Source organism: Macaca mulatta, chromosome 7 (genome assembly GCF_049350105.2).
Source record: "Macaca mulatta isolate MMU2019108-1 chromosome 7, T2T-MMU8v2.0, whole genome shotgun sequence".
NCBI classification, from domain to species: Eukaryota; Metazoa; Chordata; class Mammalia; order Primates; family Cercopithecidae; genus Macaca; species Macaca mulatta.
In genome coordinates this window covers 34,018,157-34,034,776 of record NC_133412.1, presented here as the reverse complement: position 1 = coordinate 34,034,776, position 16,620 = coordinate 34,018,157, and the positions used below count along the sequence as shown (strand labels likewise).

At 39.4% G+C, this 16,620-nt stretch overlaps 1 protein-coding gene across 28 annotated transcripts in view; it reads left to right on the top strand.

Moving 5' to 3' along the window:
- Positions 1-2,046: 2,046 nt before the first annotated feature.
- Positions 2,047-16,620, top strand: part of ZNF280D (zinc finger protein 280D) — a 97,655-nt gene continuing 83,081 nt past the window's right edge. For all 28 annotated transcript variants that reach the window (XR_013395599.1, XR_013395598.1, XR_013395602.1 and 25 more), the window contains exon 1: positions 2,047-2,218. The gene's annotated coding sequence lies outside the window, so the exon portion shown is untranslated. The remainder of the gene's footprint in view (positions 2,219-16,620) is intronic.

Genomic DNA, 16,620 nt, shown 5'->3' with positions numbered 1-16,620 from the left:
TCCCAAACAGGCCAGTTTAAACCTTCAATCCCCATAATAATGAAGTTCCCTGTTTTAACTCTTGTTTGTTTTTGAGACAGAGTCTTGATCTGTTGCTCAGGCTGGACTGCAGCGGCAGGATCATGGCTCACTGCAGCCTTGAACTCCTAAACTGAAGGAATCCTCCTGCCTCAGCCTCCTCAGTAGCTGGGACTACCGGTACACACCACCACACCCGGCTGCTATTGTTCTTACAATAGTAACCTGGAGCAACCTGATATTAACCAATCAGTTTTCTTTCTATTATTCTGTCTCACTGCCCCACCTTACAAGGAAAGTAACTTTGAAATGACCAACTTGTTTTTTGTTGTTTCTTCTTTCTTCAGCCCTTTTTCTGTCTATAAAGCCAACCACATCTGCTCCATTCAAGGGAACACCTATTCTGTTTTATGAAGTGGTGCCTGAATCTAGAATTGCAATAAAGCCAAGTGAGATCTTTAAATTCGTTGTAATTTTGCCTGACACTGTAGCATGCTTTGCTAACCTGTAGGGACTGTATTTGAAAAACGACGTCTTAAGAATATTTCAAGATTTTGGAATTTTTAAACTTTCCATGTTTGCTGTTTTGACTATTTTCTGTCTTTTCCTGTAAAGTTTATTTTCAGGGCCAGCAGGAAAGGGAAAGCTGGGTAGATGATCCCAGGCCCATTTGGGAGAAGGCTAGGTCATGGTTACCTCCAAGTACACAAGATCTGTAGGAGTGATCCAGGTGGCCTTTGGGGAAGATTAATTTGGGGGCAGTAATCAACATGGAGACTACAATAATGATAAACACTTGAGGAAAGCTAGGGAAAGCTGGATGAGAGAGAAGAAACTGAATTCAAATAGGAAGACGAATTAGCAAGATTCAGTGATTGAACAGGGTGTCTGTTAAGGATCCTACCAGGCAAGATTTCAAGTCTTGGTCACTCACAAGCTGCACCAGTAATGCCATTGCTCTTGAGAAGACAATCAGTTTAGGAAACTTTCCTTACAGATCAGAATACAACTTTTAGCAAGTATTTATGCAAGCAGTATCTTGGCAAGTGTTCTTCTTGTAAATTCTTATACTTCTCGTTGTCATAACTTTTGAAAATGCTATTACAGGTTAATATCCAGATGGCAGAATTAGGAATTAGAGTGTGAAAGTTAATCATTCGAATTGGGTCACTCTTGTCATAGCCAACTAAAAGAGTGGAGAAGCCAGTGGTGGGGGAAGCAGGGCACATAACATTGCTCCAAGAATAGAATTCTCTGCAAGCCTGGCTGCTGAAACCACCTGCTGTTACCTGAAGTAAGTTTCATCTTCAGGTTTTAGCTTCTGAAAGAACCTGCTGCAGCTGTAGGGCAAGTTTTACCAACCCCCTTCACTCACCAATCAGAACTAACCAGCTGCCCAAAACTTTACTGTCAATGAACTTTCTGGAAAAACAATAGATAACTTTTTTTTTTTTTAATAAAACCCTCCAACTCCTCTTTGTTCTTCTCACATACTGAAGACCACCCTGTATTTGTAATAACCTGAACTTGCAATTACTGTGTCCCAAATGAAACGCTAAATGTAGAGATTCGTCTCTTCGTATTTGACTTCGACAGGGTCGCAAGCAAAACCACACATTTAAAACAGACTTGGTAAAATCAGCCAATTATGAAAAGAAACGGACGATTCCTTTTTCTCTTCTGATTTAGTCTTCGCCCCGCAGCCTCCACGATTCTTTCGAACGGCGGTTCTACCCCGTGACCTTTTCACTTTCCAAGTCAACGGACTGGGGGTCGTTACACACGCGGAGGACCCGGAACGCACGGCTCCTCGCCTGCAAATTCCGAGCAGTCCGGATTTTGGGGCTGCCGCCCGGCCACACCAACGAGCAGCTCGCACCCACATGGTGACCGGGCCCTGGCCCTCGCCCCCGACCGGCGCGTGGGTCTTCGAGGGCCCGCGACGCGGCGCACATGTCGGTGCCCGCCTCCCGCGTCGGCGACAAGACAGGGAGCTCGGACACGGGGAGTCTGACCCGGAGCCTACCCATGAGGCAGCGCGCCGGCTGCACGAGAGCCCCCCCTTTCCACGGCTCGGCTGCCAGCTCCGCAATGGGAGCCGCCGCCGTCGCCGCAGTGTAGTTTTTCGTGCTCCTCCTTTTCCTCCTCCTCTTTCTCCTCCTCCTCAGGGCTCCAGTCAGGCCGATCCGCTCCGCTCACGGTAAGCGCCCCCCGCCCCCGCCCGCCCTGCGCTGCAGCAGGCAGAGGCCCTCCCGCGCGGCCTGCGCCGCCTCACTCCGGGGGCGCTGGACTGGGGGTCTTGAGGCCGGCGCGGGTCGTCGGGAGCGCCCAGGGCGCGGGGGAGGAGACCGGCTGCGCGGCGGCGGCCGGACCGCCATCTTGCGTCGGCCCAGGCGGGGGAGGAGGGATCCCGGCGCGACGCGGCAGCCGCCTCGGCTGCTGCAGGCCTGGGCCGCGCGGGCCGCCGCCTTCTGCTCCTCCACCACCTCCCCTCTCAGGCCTGTGCGCCTGTAATGCCCCAGCCTGGTTTTGGCTTTTCTCTCTGGAGGCAACTCCCTTTGGTACATTTTGTGCCGATGTTTGGCCAAGACCCATGCTTCTCACACCACAGCCCACCCCCGTGTCTCTTCAGTCGTAGGAAAGGAGACCAAAAGGGGGTTCGGGATTTGCAGGCACAGGGCCCCTCATTTGGCCCAGATGACCGGTCGTTCCACGTTTGCACCCTCATTTTTGTCAAAGGGACCTCCCCTGCTCTGCCATAGAATTCCCGTTATTGTCTACAGAAGAAGGGCCCTGAGGAGAAACGTGGAGTTGGAGACACAATTTTCTGAGCTTTGCAAGGTTCACTTACTGAGACGGAAAGAATGATCTCACTCTGAGGTTTTAGCCTGCTCCAGCGGTGGAAGGAGTTCCTCCCAACTTATCTCAAGTTTTAACGCTTTTAAGGAGAAATCTGCTGGAGAGGAAAAACGTCAAGGTGAACCCGCTTCTGCAAGCACGGGAGACCTTTGGCCAAGAGTCTTTGTTTGCGAAGATTCGTTAGTTTAAAAAAAAAAAACTGTCATCTTAAATATTTGGCTTTATTGTTTTCAGGTTTGGACAGAATTTGTCTTTTTTAGTGCCATGAAACATAAAATGGAACGCTGGAAGGAGAGTTTTAAAGCACAAAAGCTGCCTCTTAGCATCTGTAAGGTGTCCTGCTTTGGGGGACTACTGTGCCAACTCCAGCTGTCTCCACGCAGAAACTTAACCAGGGAAGGCACTGGTTTGCTTATACCATTGTTAGGGCTGTGCGCCTCTGATGTTTTAACATCATTACAAATACCGTTGTAATTGTGTCTTGCTTTTGTTTCTTTCTTTGATAACCCCTGATTTGTATCTCTTAGCAAACCCTTTTGAAGTGGTCTAGGTTGCGGGAATCATTTTGCAGGCAAGGAAACAGCCTCAGGGAGAGGACTTGAATGAGGTCACTAACTAGGAAGAGCCAAGGCCAATTATATTAATAGAACCGTAGGTCTTCTGACTCCTTCTCCAGTGCTCAATGCTAGTATATACCATTTTTGTGGGAACGAAGTAGATGAGAATAGGCAAGGAGGCTCACCTAAAGATTTTAAGAAATACTACTCAATTGCCCTTTCGTTGATATTTTTATGTTTTACTTCTGAAATGCGGGTGTTATGTTGCCCAGGCTGGTCTCAGACTCCGTAGCTGGGATTACAGGTGTGCATCATCTAGCCTGGCTTTTATATTTTTATTTTCGAATGAATTTATTAACTTTGCAACTTGTTATTTTTTCCGAAAATATTGAAAAGTTAAATAGCCCATTTGAACACCATACCTACCACCTAGTTTTAACGCTACCTTTTTGCCATATTTGCGTTTTCCACTTCCCTCACATTCTGTTTTCCGAACATTTTCAAAGTGCGTTACGGATATGACAGTTCAGCCCTAAATGCTGTATGTGTGTCAGTATGTATTTTGTAAGAGATCAAGGCCATTTTTCTGTGTAACAGTACCACAATCACACTTAAGAAAGTGAAGAATATTCCTTACACTCTAACATGTGGTGTAGTATGTATTCACATTTCCCCCCATTTCTTCGAAATTCCTTTTCAATCGTTTGTTGTTGTTGTTGTTGTTGTTGTTGTTGAGATAGGTACTTGCTCTGTGTCCCAGGATGGAGTGCTGTGGAGCAGTCTTGGCTCGCTGCATCCTTGACCTTCTTCCTGGGCTCAAGCCATCCTTCCACCTCAGCCTCCTGAGTGGCTGGGAACCCAGGAGCACACCACCACACCCAGCTAATTTTTGTATTTTTTGTAGAGATGGGGTTTTGCAGTGTTGCCTAGGCTGGTCTCAAACTCCTGGGTTCAAGTGATCCACCTGCCCCGGCCTCCCAAAGTGCTGGGATTGCAGATGTGAGCCACAGCACTGGGTGACATTGATCTTTTGGAGAGACCAGGTCTGTAGTCTTATAGAATAACCCATATTCCATGTTTTAGTGATAGTTCCTCCTCATAGTGTTTAAATTTGTTCCCTCTATCCTGTTTTCTGTAAACTTGGAATTGGGTCTAAAGGCTTGAATATATTCAGGTTTAATATTTTTTTTGATAGGAATACTTTGTAAGTCATGCAGTATACTTCATTGCATACAACATCCAAAGGCACATAAAGTAGGCTTGTCTTACTAATAATCCTAAATTTGACAGGCTATCTTTCCATTGTAAGCATTTCCTTCTGCAATTAGCAAGTAATTTGTGGTGTGATATTTTGGCATTAGGGTAAGAATTTACCTGCAGTAATCTGATAAACACAGTTGGGAGCAGTCCTTTAGGTATGGGTTTGGAAGTTAGGAAGAAGGAGGAGTGGAGACAATTCTGGAGGAAATGCTAACCTATCTACTTAGGGAACTTGGAATGCTACTGTGTGTTGGCATCAGAGCCTAGGGAGACTAGGAGAGAGGAGGCAGAAAGTAGATGTCAGAAAGACTTTGCCTTCTTTGAAAGTTTGCTTAGGACCATTTTAGCAGTAGTAAGCTATGGTAAATAGAAAAGTTCTGAAGTAGTTTGATGTTGAAGGATTGCAAGTGCTTCAACTGGAACATCTGTCCAGTTAGGCTACTAATCCAGTCTTTTTTCATTCCAGTGTTTTATTAATCAGCATTGGCTCACTGAAATAGCAATTTTCACAAATGAAAAGTCAACTGTAGTTTTAGGTGACAGGAAATTGGAAATTTCTATTGACAACATATTTTGTTATTCCAAAAGCAAGTTTTGGAAGATGAGGAATGTTTTTGATATATTCACTAATTAAATATATAAATCCTGAATAGTTTTTTTCTTGCTTTAGAGAAGAATTAAAAAACTGTTTGAATTTTCAGTCAGATTTCTTTAAATAGTGATTTAAATAATGACTTGATTTACTTAGTGCCTTGTATCAAAAATTGTATGTTTAGAATTTTAATTCATTTCTCCAAAGCAATTTTAAGGATTCTCTTAACCCTCAGTATAGGAGGAAAAGTATACAATTATCATTATCATCTGGGTCAAAAGGGACTGTTACTTTTTTGCATTTTAAGTTATGTATAATTTATAGGAGTAAAAATATATCATAATTGGAGCTTTTAATAAGAATTTAAATATAGCAATTCTCTTTTTATATACTTAGAAAAATAAAAAACAAAATATCTATTTCATGCATTTAATTACATGACACCCCTACAACAAATATACATCACATTTGAACGCTTTATGTAAACATTCTTATTATTTAATAACACCCATTTTTTTCCTTTTTGAGTTTTTGTATCTATACAAAGAACATCTTCCTTTCTTCCCATTTTCAGATATGTGCAAAAATCATTCTGGTTAGAGGATAAGACAGCATTCCCTTCCTAGTTTCTGCAAGTTATTTTCCTAGTTGCATGAGGAATTTCTTCTTGGTAACTTACAGTTTTGTAACTGAAGCTTTTCCCATACAATGAAAGTATACTCTGAACTAATACCAGTCATAAGCCATCTTCAAGTCATTCTCTTCCAAGTATTGTTTCTGACCCACTTTTTGAATGTATCACTCCTGTAGTCTTTTTGTAATACAGATCACTTCAGGTTAATTTATGTAAGGATTTAAAATTCATTGATGGTTGAGATGAATTGAGCTGAGAATTCTGGGTAGGTATAGTTTTCCTTAGGACAATAAGAATCATGAAGTATATTCGAAATCCAGATTTTGTGCGATTGACTTCTTTTGCTTTTCCATTTGTGAAAATTCATAGAAGTTCAATGCTATTCTTCATAAGAGTGCCAACAAGGAGAGTTTGATGCTGTATGATATTCAGCCAAGTCTAAATTTGTAAAAAATTTGTCACAAGTTATATGTCTGACAGAGTTTTGAAATTTTTCTGGCATTTCCTTTTTTTTTTTTTTTTTTTTTTTTTTTTTTGAGACGGAGTCTCGCTCTGTCGCCCGGGCTGGAGTGCAGTGGCCGGATCTCAGCTCACTGCAAGCTCCGCCTCCCGGGTTTACGCCATTCTCCTGCCTCAGCCTCCCAAGTAACTGGGACTACAGGCGCCCGCCATCTCGCCCGGCTAGTTTTTGTATTTTTTAGTAGAGACGGGGTTTCACCGTGTTCGCCAGGATGGTCTTGATCTTCTGACCTCGTGATCCACCCGTCTCGGCCTCCCAAAGTGCTGGGATTACAGGCTTGAGCCACCGCGCCCGGCCACCTGGCATTTCTTATATATCAATCTTGATTCTGCTCTCATACCTTTTCCAAATCTCTGTGTAGATCTACATTGTCCAAGCTTATCATATTTCATTGTCACCTGTTGCTCAGATTTTCATTTCCTGTTTTTTACCTTTGAAGGTATTTCTACCTGAAATGGGCAACATCATCTGAATGGAATTAATTATAGATGCTCCTTGAATTACGATAGGTTACATCCTTGATAAACCCATCATTAGTTGAAAGTATCATGAGTTGAAAATGCATTTAATGCACCTAACATACTGAACATCATACCTTGGTTTAGCCTACCTCAAATATGCACAGAACATTCACAGTAGTCTACAGTTGGGCGACATCATCTAACTTAAAACTTATAATAATAAAGTGTTGAATATCTCATGTAATTTATTGAGTACTGTACTGAAAGTGAAAAACAGAATGGTTGTATGAGTACTTGAAGTAATGAATGCACTTTGACACCATGATAGAGTTGAAAAATTGTTTTAAGTTGAACTATCTTAAGTTGGAGACTGTCTGTACTTAGCACCTTTCATACATGACCCTGGAACTATTTGTCTTATGAATACTGATTCTAAATTTCAAATGCTTCCCTAATAGGTTCTTGCTTGTCATTCCTTCTGGGTTGCCTTTTTGCGTGTACATCATCAAAATGCGATACTGGAAGAGTTTTTGAAACCTTTGATAGTTCACAATTTTGTTGAAGACAGTACATCTATCTTCTTTGCTCCACAATTGCAAGATATTTTCAATTTCAGATTTGTAAATAATTAGAATGATCAATCCGATGAATTTTTAAAAATGTCTTCATTTTCTGTTTCCTTCCAGTCACCTTTGCATACACCTGCATTCAATACTTGTGCACTTAAGCGTTGTATCAAGGCTGGGTGTGGTGACTTATGCCTATAATCCCAGCACTTTGGGAGGCCAAGGCGGGATTACTTGAGCCTAGGAGTTTAAGACCAGCCAGGGCAACATAAGGAGACCTTGTCTCTACAAAAAATAAAAACTTAGCTGGGTGTAGTGGCGTATGCCTGTTGGCCCAGATACTTGGGAGGCTAAGGTGGGAGGATCACTTGAGCCTGGAAGGTCTGGGCCGCAGTGAGCTGCGATTGTGCCACTGCATTGCAGCCTGGGTGACAGAGTGAGACCCTGTCTCTTAAAAACAAAATTGTCTTAAGTAAAATTTTAGCACACACTTGTAAGGGATCAAAGACTGTCACATTTTCTTTGAGCAGAACAGCATGGTCCATATTCTTAATGTAAAAATACTGTGTGATGAAGTTCTTCCCGCTGAATGAGAATGCCATATTTCCTTTTCGTTTTTAGAAATACGATGTTCTCTTATCGATTAAGTTTGAGAGAATTTGTCTAGAATAACTCATCTGAGGGCTCAGTCTGAGATTTCCCTTACAAACTCATTTTCACTACCATCATTAAGAGTCTAAAGTGTGCTATCCATCTTTGTGTTAATCTTCTGGTTCATCTAATAGTTGTGAAGTGCCTTCCTCTGTTAATTTTCTTCTCCCATTTTGGTCAGAAAATGAAGTCTGAGTTCTTAACTGTATTCAGTGAAAACTAAAAACAGATGAAGGGGATCAGAATATGCCACTCAAGCATAAGGATTATTTTGAGTTGAAGGGAAGTGAGAATCAATAGATGCAGGAAGAGTTCTGTGCCCTCCCCTTATTTGCCTAGTAGTAGCAGAGCATTAATTTCTATCTTTTTTCTTTCCTTTTTTTTTTTTTGAGACGGTGTCTTGCTCTTGGTGTCCAGGCTGGAGTGCAGTGGCATGATCTTGGCTCTCTGCAACCTCCATCTCCCGGGTTCAAGTGATTCTCCTGCCTCAGCCTCCCGAGTAGCTGGAACTACAGGCGTGCATCACCATGCCTGGCTAATTTTGTATTTTTAGTAGAGGAGATTTTGCCATGTTGGCCAGGCTGGTCCCAAGCTCCTGACCTCAGGTGATCTGCCCACCTCGGCCTCCCAAAGTGCTGGGATTACAGGCATGAGCCACCACGCCCAGCCAATTTCCTTCTTGCAACAGGGAGGAAAGAGCAATTCTTTTCCCTTGAGATGGAGAGTCAAGGCAGAGATGAGTTTGTATAAACAAACTTTACTGAAATAACTGTTATCTTCCATTAGTTCTCCCATCTTTTTCTAGCCACTTTCCCATGGTTTATTGTCCCTGATATTCCAAGTTCCCTTTTTTGGGGGAATTAAAACAGTATAAAAGCCCCTACGTCTAACTACTTGTTTGAGTTTCACTTCTTTTTTGTGAACTCCTGTGCATGTAAATACTAATAAAAATTGTATGTTTCTTCTCTTGTGAATCTGTCTTTTCATAGTTTAATTCACAGGCCATGAGGTACTGAACCAAAGATGATAGAGGAATTGTTTTCCCTCCCTGACATAGACTACAAAAATGTCTTCAGTTTTCCATATGTCTTTGAAAGTTGATGCAGTATTTTTGCAAAACTGTAAGAAAACTGGAAAATAAATGAGAAAAATGAAGGCTAATGCATTAGTGATGATTTATTTCACTATTATTCTTTTAGGCAGTCCCATTTTCTTATTTTTTTAGCGTAGTTGGGATTAATTGATGAACAATGGTGAAATAATACCTAGAATGATGGAGTTAACAAAATATTTCAAGATGTAGGAAGAATAAAGTCACTAACATCCCATAACGTATTTTAGATTGATAAAAGGATTCTGTTATAGACCCACATAATAATTATAAGATATAAAGAGTTTTAATCTATTTAAAAGTAGTAAGTAAATTTTCCCCTCTTTGTTTAAAGATCTCTAGGAAACAATGTGAATAATAAAATGTCAGTCTTTCTAAGTAGTAACTGCTGAAGAAAGAAAGTAAAAAGCTAAAATAGCTTCCTTTGGACTCTGATAGTACACTGAACTTCAATGGTTAATTTGGACAGTTAGAGTTCCACCCCTCTCCAAGACACACATTAAACCTACCTGCCTCTTCTACTTCCATAATAGATTTTTTTAGCCTGTTGTACTTTAATACATCTCTAATGAATATAGGCAGTACCTAGAAAGTTATTCCTTGAGGTTTCTTTCTAAAGTTTTTTTGTTGTTACCAGCTTGTTGTTGTTTTTTTTAAACCTTTCTTCCAAGCTTTACCTTCAGAGACCTTTCATAATAAAAAATTATTAATTGGAACCCTGGCACATCAGGTGTTGTATTTAGACTTTTTGGTTAAATGGATTACACCAAAAGTGTATTTCATTTCAGTCATTTTCTTTGCAAACATTCCTGTTTTTCTGGTTTTGTATAACAGGATGAAGACAAAGTGATTTTTGGGATGATGTATGCTTTGCTTCTTTGTATTTGTAAATACAATGCCTTACATGTAATTAATGTTCAATAAATACTTTTTCTTAGTGTTTTTTTTTTTTTAAATCACCTGAATATTCCCCAACAGTTTAAAATTACTGCTTTACTTTTTGGGTTGTTATGTAACTTACACATTTTTGACCAGCCAATATAGTAATTTAGCTTTCTTTTTTAAAAGGGCTTTGACTTGTGTTTCTCTAGTACAGTAGTTCTTTAAATGTGGTCTTGGGCTTGAGACACTTTGAAGGATTCTACCGGGTCCTCCCTTTACCACATACTTTTCTTGTGAAGCTGTATTTTCTTCACTTCAATGGAAGAGTGTAGTGCAACAGGTTGAATGCAGAAGGTTGTAAGAGAATCCAGCTGTCTTTATTAAGACATATTAATGAGGTATGCAAAAATGTAGCAAAAATGTAAAACAATACCACTCTTCTCCAAATTTTTTGTTTTGAGAAATACACTTTTTTTTTGTAAAAATATGTAATGCTTTCATTATTATCATCTTTAAGTAAATGAATGCATATTGAAAAAAATTTCTTAGGTTTGGGGTTTGTGGACTCCCAGGCAAAGATTCCATCCGTAAAGGTTAGTCAACCACACATCTTTTTTTGCTCAGATTTGGGATTTTTTTTTTTTTAACGTTATTAACTGAATGCTGTTCAGTTGATATGCATTTTGACTAGGGCTAGTCACCAAAGCAAAGATGATTAGTCTATGAACTAATTTGCCTCTTGCTTCTAGGCTTCACTCCTGTGCATTCCTTATTTTGTGGGTTACCTTTGGCAAGTCTAAGCTAAGCCTGGAGGGGCTTGGGAGAGGTCTGGGGGTTTTAGGTATAATCCTAATCTCTGTTGTATCTCTTGCTTTGTTTTTTTACTTGCTCTGCTTTTCCTATTCAAGGTTTAAGATTATCTGACTCTCAGCTATACAGGATTGCTGACTGCTGCTAGAAAGGCCCTCATAACCAAAATGCAACACGGAAATAGCTTTCTTACATTCCATGAGAAAAAAAATAGACCTGACAACTTTATTGAATAGAAAAAGGTCAATAAGAAAACTGGCACTACTTTGGTGACACTACATTGTAGTGTCTGTTCATTTGAGAAGTTATACGCGAGAGATGTCTTTCTGTTCTTTGATTTCTTTTTTTTAGTGTTTAAGAGATTATAAAGTATGCTCACAGTTACCATATTCCATCATCAGAACAAATACTTCTTTGGAAAAGGTGGCGTTATCATCATCCATCCTTTACAGATGAAGAAATCAAGTCTTAGAAAAAGTTCATTTTATTCATTGGAATAATACTGGGTGCCAGATACCGTGTATTCATTTTATAAGATATGGTGCCTTGGTTTTCCCTCACTTCACCCTCAGCCTTTTTATCTCAGAATTACATGTTCTCTTCTATTTGGGCTAGACAGTGCAGGCTAGCCTTCCAGGCTGGCAGTGACAACAACTGTTAGAAGTGCTGGCTCCTAAAGCATTTGACCTATTCTGCACCTCACTGCACCTAGAAGCTTTTAGCAGTAGGATAACCTAACCCAGCTCTGTATAGGTTGATGGGAAGTTATTAAAGAATTTGGAATTGGTAAATGACAGAATGAAAGCATTATTTTAGTAAATTGTTAATTTGGGGGCTCTTTATTGAAGAGATGAAAGCAAAAATCTGGATGCGGAGAGACCAAGTACAGATAGTCCCCACCTTAAGATGGTTCAACTTAAGGTTTTTTGACTTTATGATGGTGTGACAGTGGTATACGTTTAGTAGAAACTGTACTTCAAGTTTTGAATTTTTATCTTTTTCTGGGCCAGTGATATGTGGTATGATAGCATATTGTGATACTAGGCAGCAACAGCAAGCTGCAGCTACCAGTCACTCACATGATCATGAGGGTAAACAACTGATAACATACGGTATACTATGTTGTCAGATGATTTTGCCCAACCGCAGGCTAATGTAAAGGTTCTGAGCACGTTTAAGGTAAGTTAGACTAAGCTGTGATGTTCGGTATTTTAGGTGTATTGAATGCATTTTCAACTTACGATATTTTCAACTTACGATGGGTTTAATCAGGACATTACCCCATCATAAGCTAAGGAGCAACTGCATAAAGTGAATCTTATAAAGTAAATCTGTTTCACTTTAGGTGTGAGGTTCTATGGGCATGGCCAAGTATTGAGTGGATGGAGAGGCAAGGGTGGTGTGGGAAATATTTTGAAGGAAGTCTATAGGACTGGGGAATTGACTAGATATAATTAAAAGAGGGAGACATTGAAAGAAAACCTCCAGGGATTCAAGATCGGAAGGATGCCGGGCGCGGTGGCTCAAGCCTGTAATCCCAGCACTTTGGGAGGCCGAGGCGGGCGGATCACAAGGTCAGGAGATCGAGACCACAGTGAAACCCCGTCTCTACTAAAAATACAAAAAATTAGCCGGGCGCGGTGGCGGGCGCCTGTAGTCCCAGCTACTCAGGAGGCTGAGGCAGGAGAATGGCGGGAACCCGGGAGGCGGAGCTTGCAGTGAGCCGAGATCGCGCCACTGCACTCCAGCCTGGGCAACAGCGTGAGACTCCGTCTCAAAAAAAAAAAAAAAAAAAAAAGATCGGAAGGATGGCAGTTTCATTAGTAGAAAAAGGGAAATGCAAAAGTAAAACTAACTTTTATAATTTAAGGTAAGACTCATATAACATAATTTCACCATTTAAAAATGTACAATTCAGTGGCATTTAGTACATTGATAGTGTTGTACAACTGTCAACACTATCTAATTCCATAATATTTTCAGCTCCTCAAAAGGAAACCTATTACCCATTATTCTGGATATTAGATATAAATAGAATCAAACAATGTGTGACTGACTTCTTTTACTTTCAAGGCTTCATGTTGTAGCATGTATCAGTGCTTCATTTTAAAAAATTGCTAAATAATGCTACATTGTATTAATATACCACATTTTATTTACTAGTTGAACATTTGGGTTGTTTCTGCTTTTTTTGGCTTTTATGAATAATGCTGTAGAAATAATTTCTATTTTAAGATATTGCCACAGCTACCCCAACCTTCAGCCAAGCAATACCCTGATTAGTCAGCAGCCATCAACATGGAGGCAGGACCTTCCTCCAGCAGAAAGATTATGACTCACTGAAGGCTCAAATGAGCTTTATCTTTTTTTTAGTAATAAAGTAGTTTTTATTAAGGTATATATGTTGTTTTTTAGAGACAATGCTATTGCACATTTAGACTATACTATAGTTGTAAACCTAACTTTTATATTCACTGAGAAACCAAACAATGCGTGTGACTTGCTTTATTGCAATATTCACTTTATTGTGGTGGTGGTGGTCTGGGACAGAGCCCTCAATATCTCCAAGGTGTGCATGTACTGAATTTGAGGTGTTTTTATTATTTTTAAATATCTAGATAGCAGTTTTCGGTAGTAAAAGAGGAAGGACTGTGACTTAGATGAGATGTCAGGTTGTCTTTCTCCGTCTGTGTTCTTATAAATAAATAAATCCCTGAGGTTGGGCATTTTATAAAGAAAAAAGGCTTATTTGGCTCATGGTTCTGCAAGCTGTACAAGTAGCGTGGTACCAGCATCTGCTTGGCTTCTGGTGAGGGCCTCAGGCTGCATCCATTCGTGGAAAAACAAAGGGGAAGCTGTGTGGGTAGCAATTTATAAGGTGAGAGAGAAGCGAGAGAAAGAGGAGGGAGGTCTCTCAGGCTTTTTTTTTTTTTTTTTTTTTTTTTTTTAAACAACCATTTCTTGTGGGAACTAATAGACTGAGAACTCACTCATTACCGTGAGGACAGCACCAAGCCATTCATGAGGGATTTGTCTCTTCCATCCAAACACGTCTCATTACCCTACCTGCAACATTGGAGATCAAATTTCAACATGAGATTTGAGAGACAAACATTGAAACTATAGCAGAGGTGATTATTTTCTGATCATATAGGCTGCTGTTGAGAATTGATAGGTGAGACTATGGAATTTATTAGATCTGCTGTGGGGAACAGTTTATGTAGGACTGAGGTCTAAACTTTGTGGAAAACCTGTTTTTACATTATTTAAGGAGGAAGTAATCTGGAGAATCTGTAAAGAGTTAAAAAGGAGTAGGTGAGTACACAGGACTGTTGGTGTATAGAAAATTACTGAGCATGATATTTCAAGAAATGGGGTTAAAATAGCTGCGAGATAAACAAGGAAAATGCAAATGAAGAAAAGGTAATTTGATTTGGCTATTGGGAGGGTTTTTGGGATCTTCAGGTGGATACTTGCTTTTAGTAAAGTACTGTAGAGTAGATAATGCTATAGCTGCCCTGCTGTGCTCAGCTCAGTTTTGACTGACAAAGTGGGTAGCAGTAACTAGAGCAGGTGGTTTGCAACCTGGATCAGGTTTGCAGAAGGTTATAGTTGGGTGAAGAGGAAGTGATGAAGAGATTCCCTGTACCCTGTGTGAAAAAGTTTTCGTTCATAGCAAAGCTTTTAATAACTGTACTGATTTAGATTCGTTTGTAGATTTAAGTAGTCTGTTGAAGCATAGCCTTTCTATGTATTAATATTGTATTAAAAGAACTTTGTGTTTACAAAAATGTTAAAATTCTAAAAGGTTGAGTTATCATGATGCTATAATATTTGAGATGTTTGATCTGAATCGGTGTCTGTGAAGCAGGTGATTTCATTGAGAGTTTTGATTTAAGCCATCAAACATCTTTATTAAAATGAAATTAATTTAAGATTATTGGATGTTACTTTTTTAAAAGAATTTACTTGTTTTGAATAAACTCAAGACTTTTATTCTCAGTGTTGAGCTTCAACCTAACTGCTTCATTCATTATATTGTACTTGCAAGGTCCTAGAAAATATTTGGATGTAGCAGGTTGATTACCAAATATTTTATTGCCAATTCAAAAATGAAGTTTTATAATTCAACATGTCTAATTAGAATAATTTTTTTTAGTGAAATAATTAAAAATCTTCCATATCTTTCAGTCTAGGCAGAAATTTACATACCTCTACTAGATGGAAATATTTTCGGTGTTAGGGTTGGAAGGGTTCTTGAAGGGATCTTGAAAGTGAACATTTTCAATCACATAATGCTTAAATTTTTCATATTTTTCTTTGGTGAGCTTTCTCACCTAGAGTTCGTCTTAGTTTTTGATATTTTAACTGCTAATTGTTTTGTTCTTGTATTGAGATGAAGTTTGCCTCCCTGTAATTTGGTATTCCAAATATTCCAGTATTCCTGGTGGAGGCAAATAGTGTCATATCTGAAATATTCAGCCTTAGAAGTGCCTGGGTTTGAATCCTTGCTCCTTTACTAAGTTTTGTTACTTTGGACAAGGTACTTACCCTGTGTAACTAAATTTCCACAGCTGTAAACAGGGGATGATGATAGTGTCTACCTCATAGGAGTTTTTGAGGATTAGATGAAATAATATATGCATTTAATGTTAGCTAATGTTAATAATTGTGTACTAATTACAATTATTTTATAATTATATATTTATCATTATATTGTATAATTTATAGTGATATTTTATATATATAAAATATAGTATATAATATTCTATTATAACATAGTAGAATGTAAGGAATGAAGTAATGTTAAAGCTCAATACTAGCAATTCTCTAGTTTGCTCAAAACAAGTAGATATTACTATTGTTGTTATTGTTACTTGAGCCACACAAAGATCAAGTCACCTTCTTTCCTTCTTTCTCATGACAAACTTTAAAATTTCCGTAAATAGCTTTTACTTCTCCCACCCTATAGTCTCATGTTTTTTAGGACTTTAGTCCTTTCAACTTGACCTAGACAAAGCTCTAGTTCTGAATTCCTTGTAGTGGACATCTGTTATTTTTGCCACCCAGCATCTATTTACCCTTACTTGGTTTTCCTTTGGAAAACCATTCTTTCCTCCAATCTTTATTCTTGTGCTTTTTGATTAAGACTCTCCCTCTGGTACCAGGGAGAGCATGTGATGTAAGCCCAAACCTATCACAATGCCTTAGCATTCCCTTAGTGATTGGCTTAGTGAAGGGCATGTAATTTTAGCCAAGCAAACCAACTCCAATAATAGCTGGGTCTCTTATTGTCCTGGATTTCAGTTTTGAAGAGTGTTAGACTGGAGCTGTTACAGTCATCCTCAATGGATATTATGAGGATAGAATCAATACAGAGGAAGCGAAGCCCAGGAATGGAGAAAGAAACCAGATTCACATGATATTGTTTGAATTATGTCTAGTTATTTTTACAAATGAGCCAATAAATATCCTTTTGCATAAACCAGTTTGAGTTGGGTTTTTGTTACTTATAGTTGAAAGAATCATGACCAATATGTAGTATTTCAAGTGGGGGTGTTGATTAGTATAGAATAGGGTAAAGTGACCTTCTCTCTGATTTAATACTCAAATTCTGTTATTTTGACACTGTGTCACAAATCTGGTATCAGTCCCCACTTAAAATCCCTCAATGGTTTTTCATTGTTCTTAGGATAAGG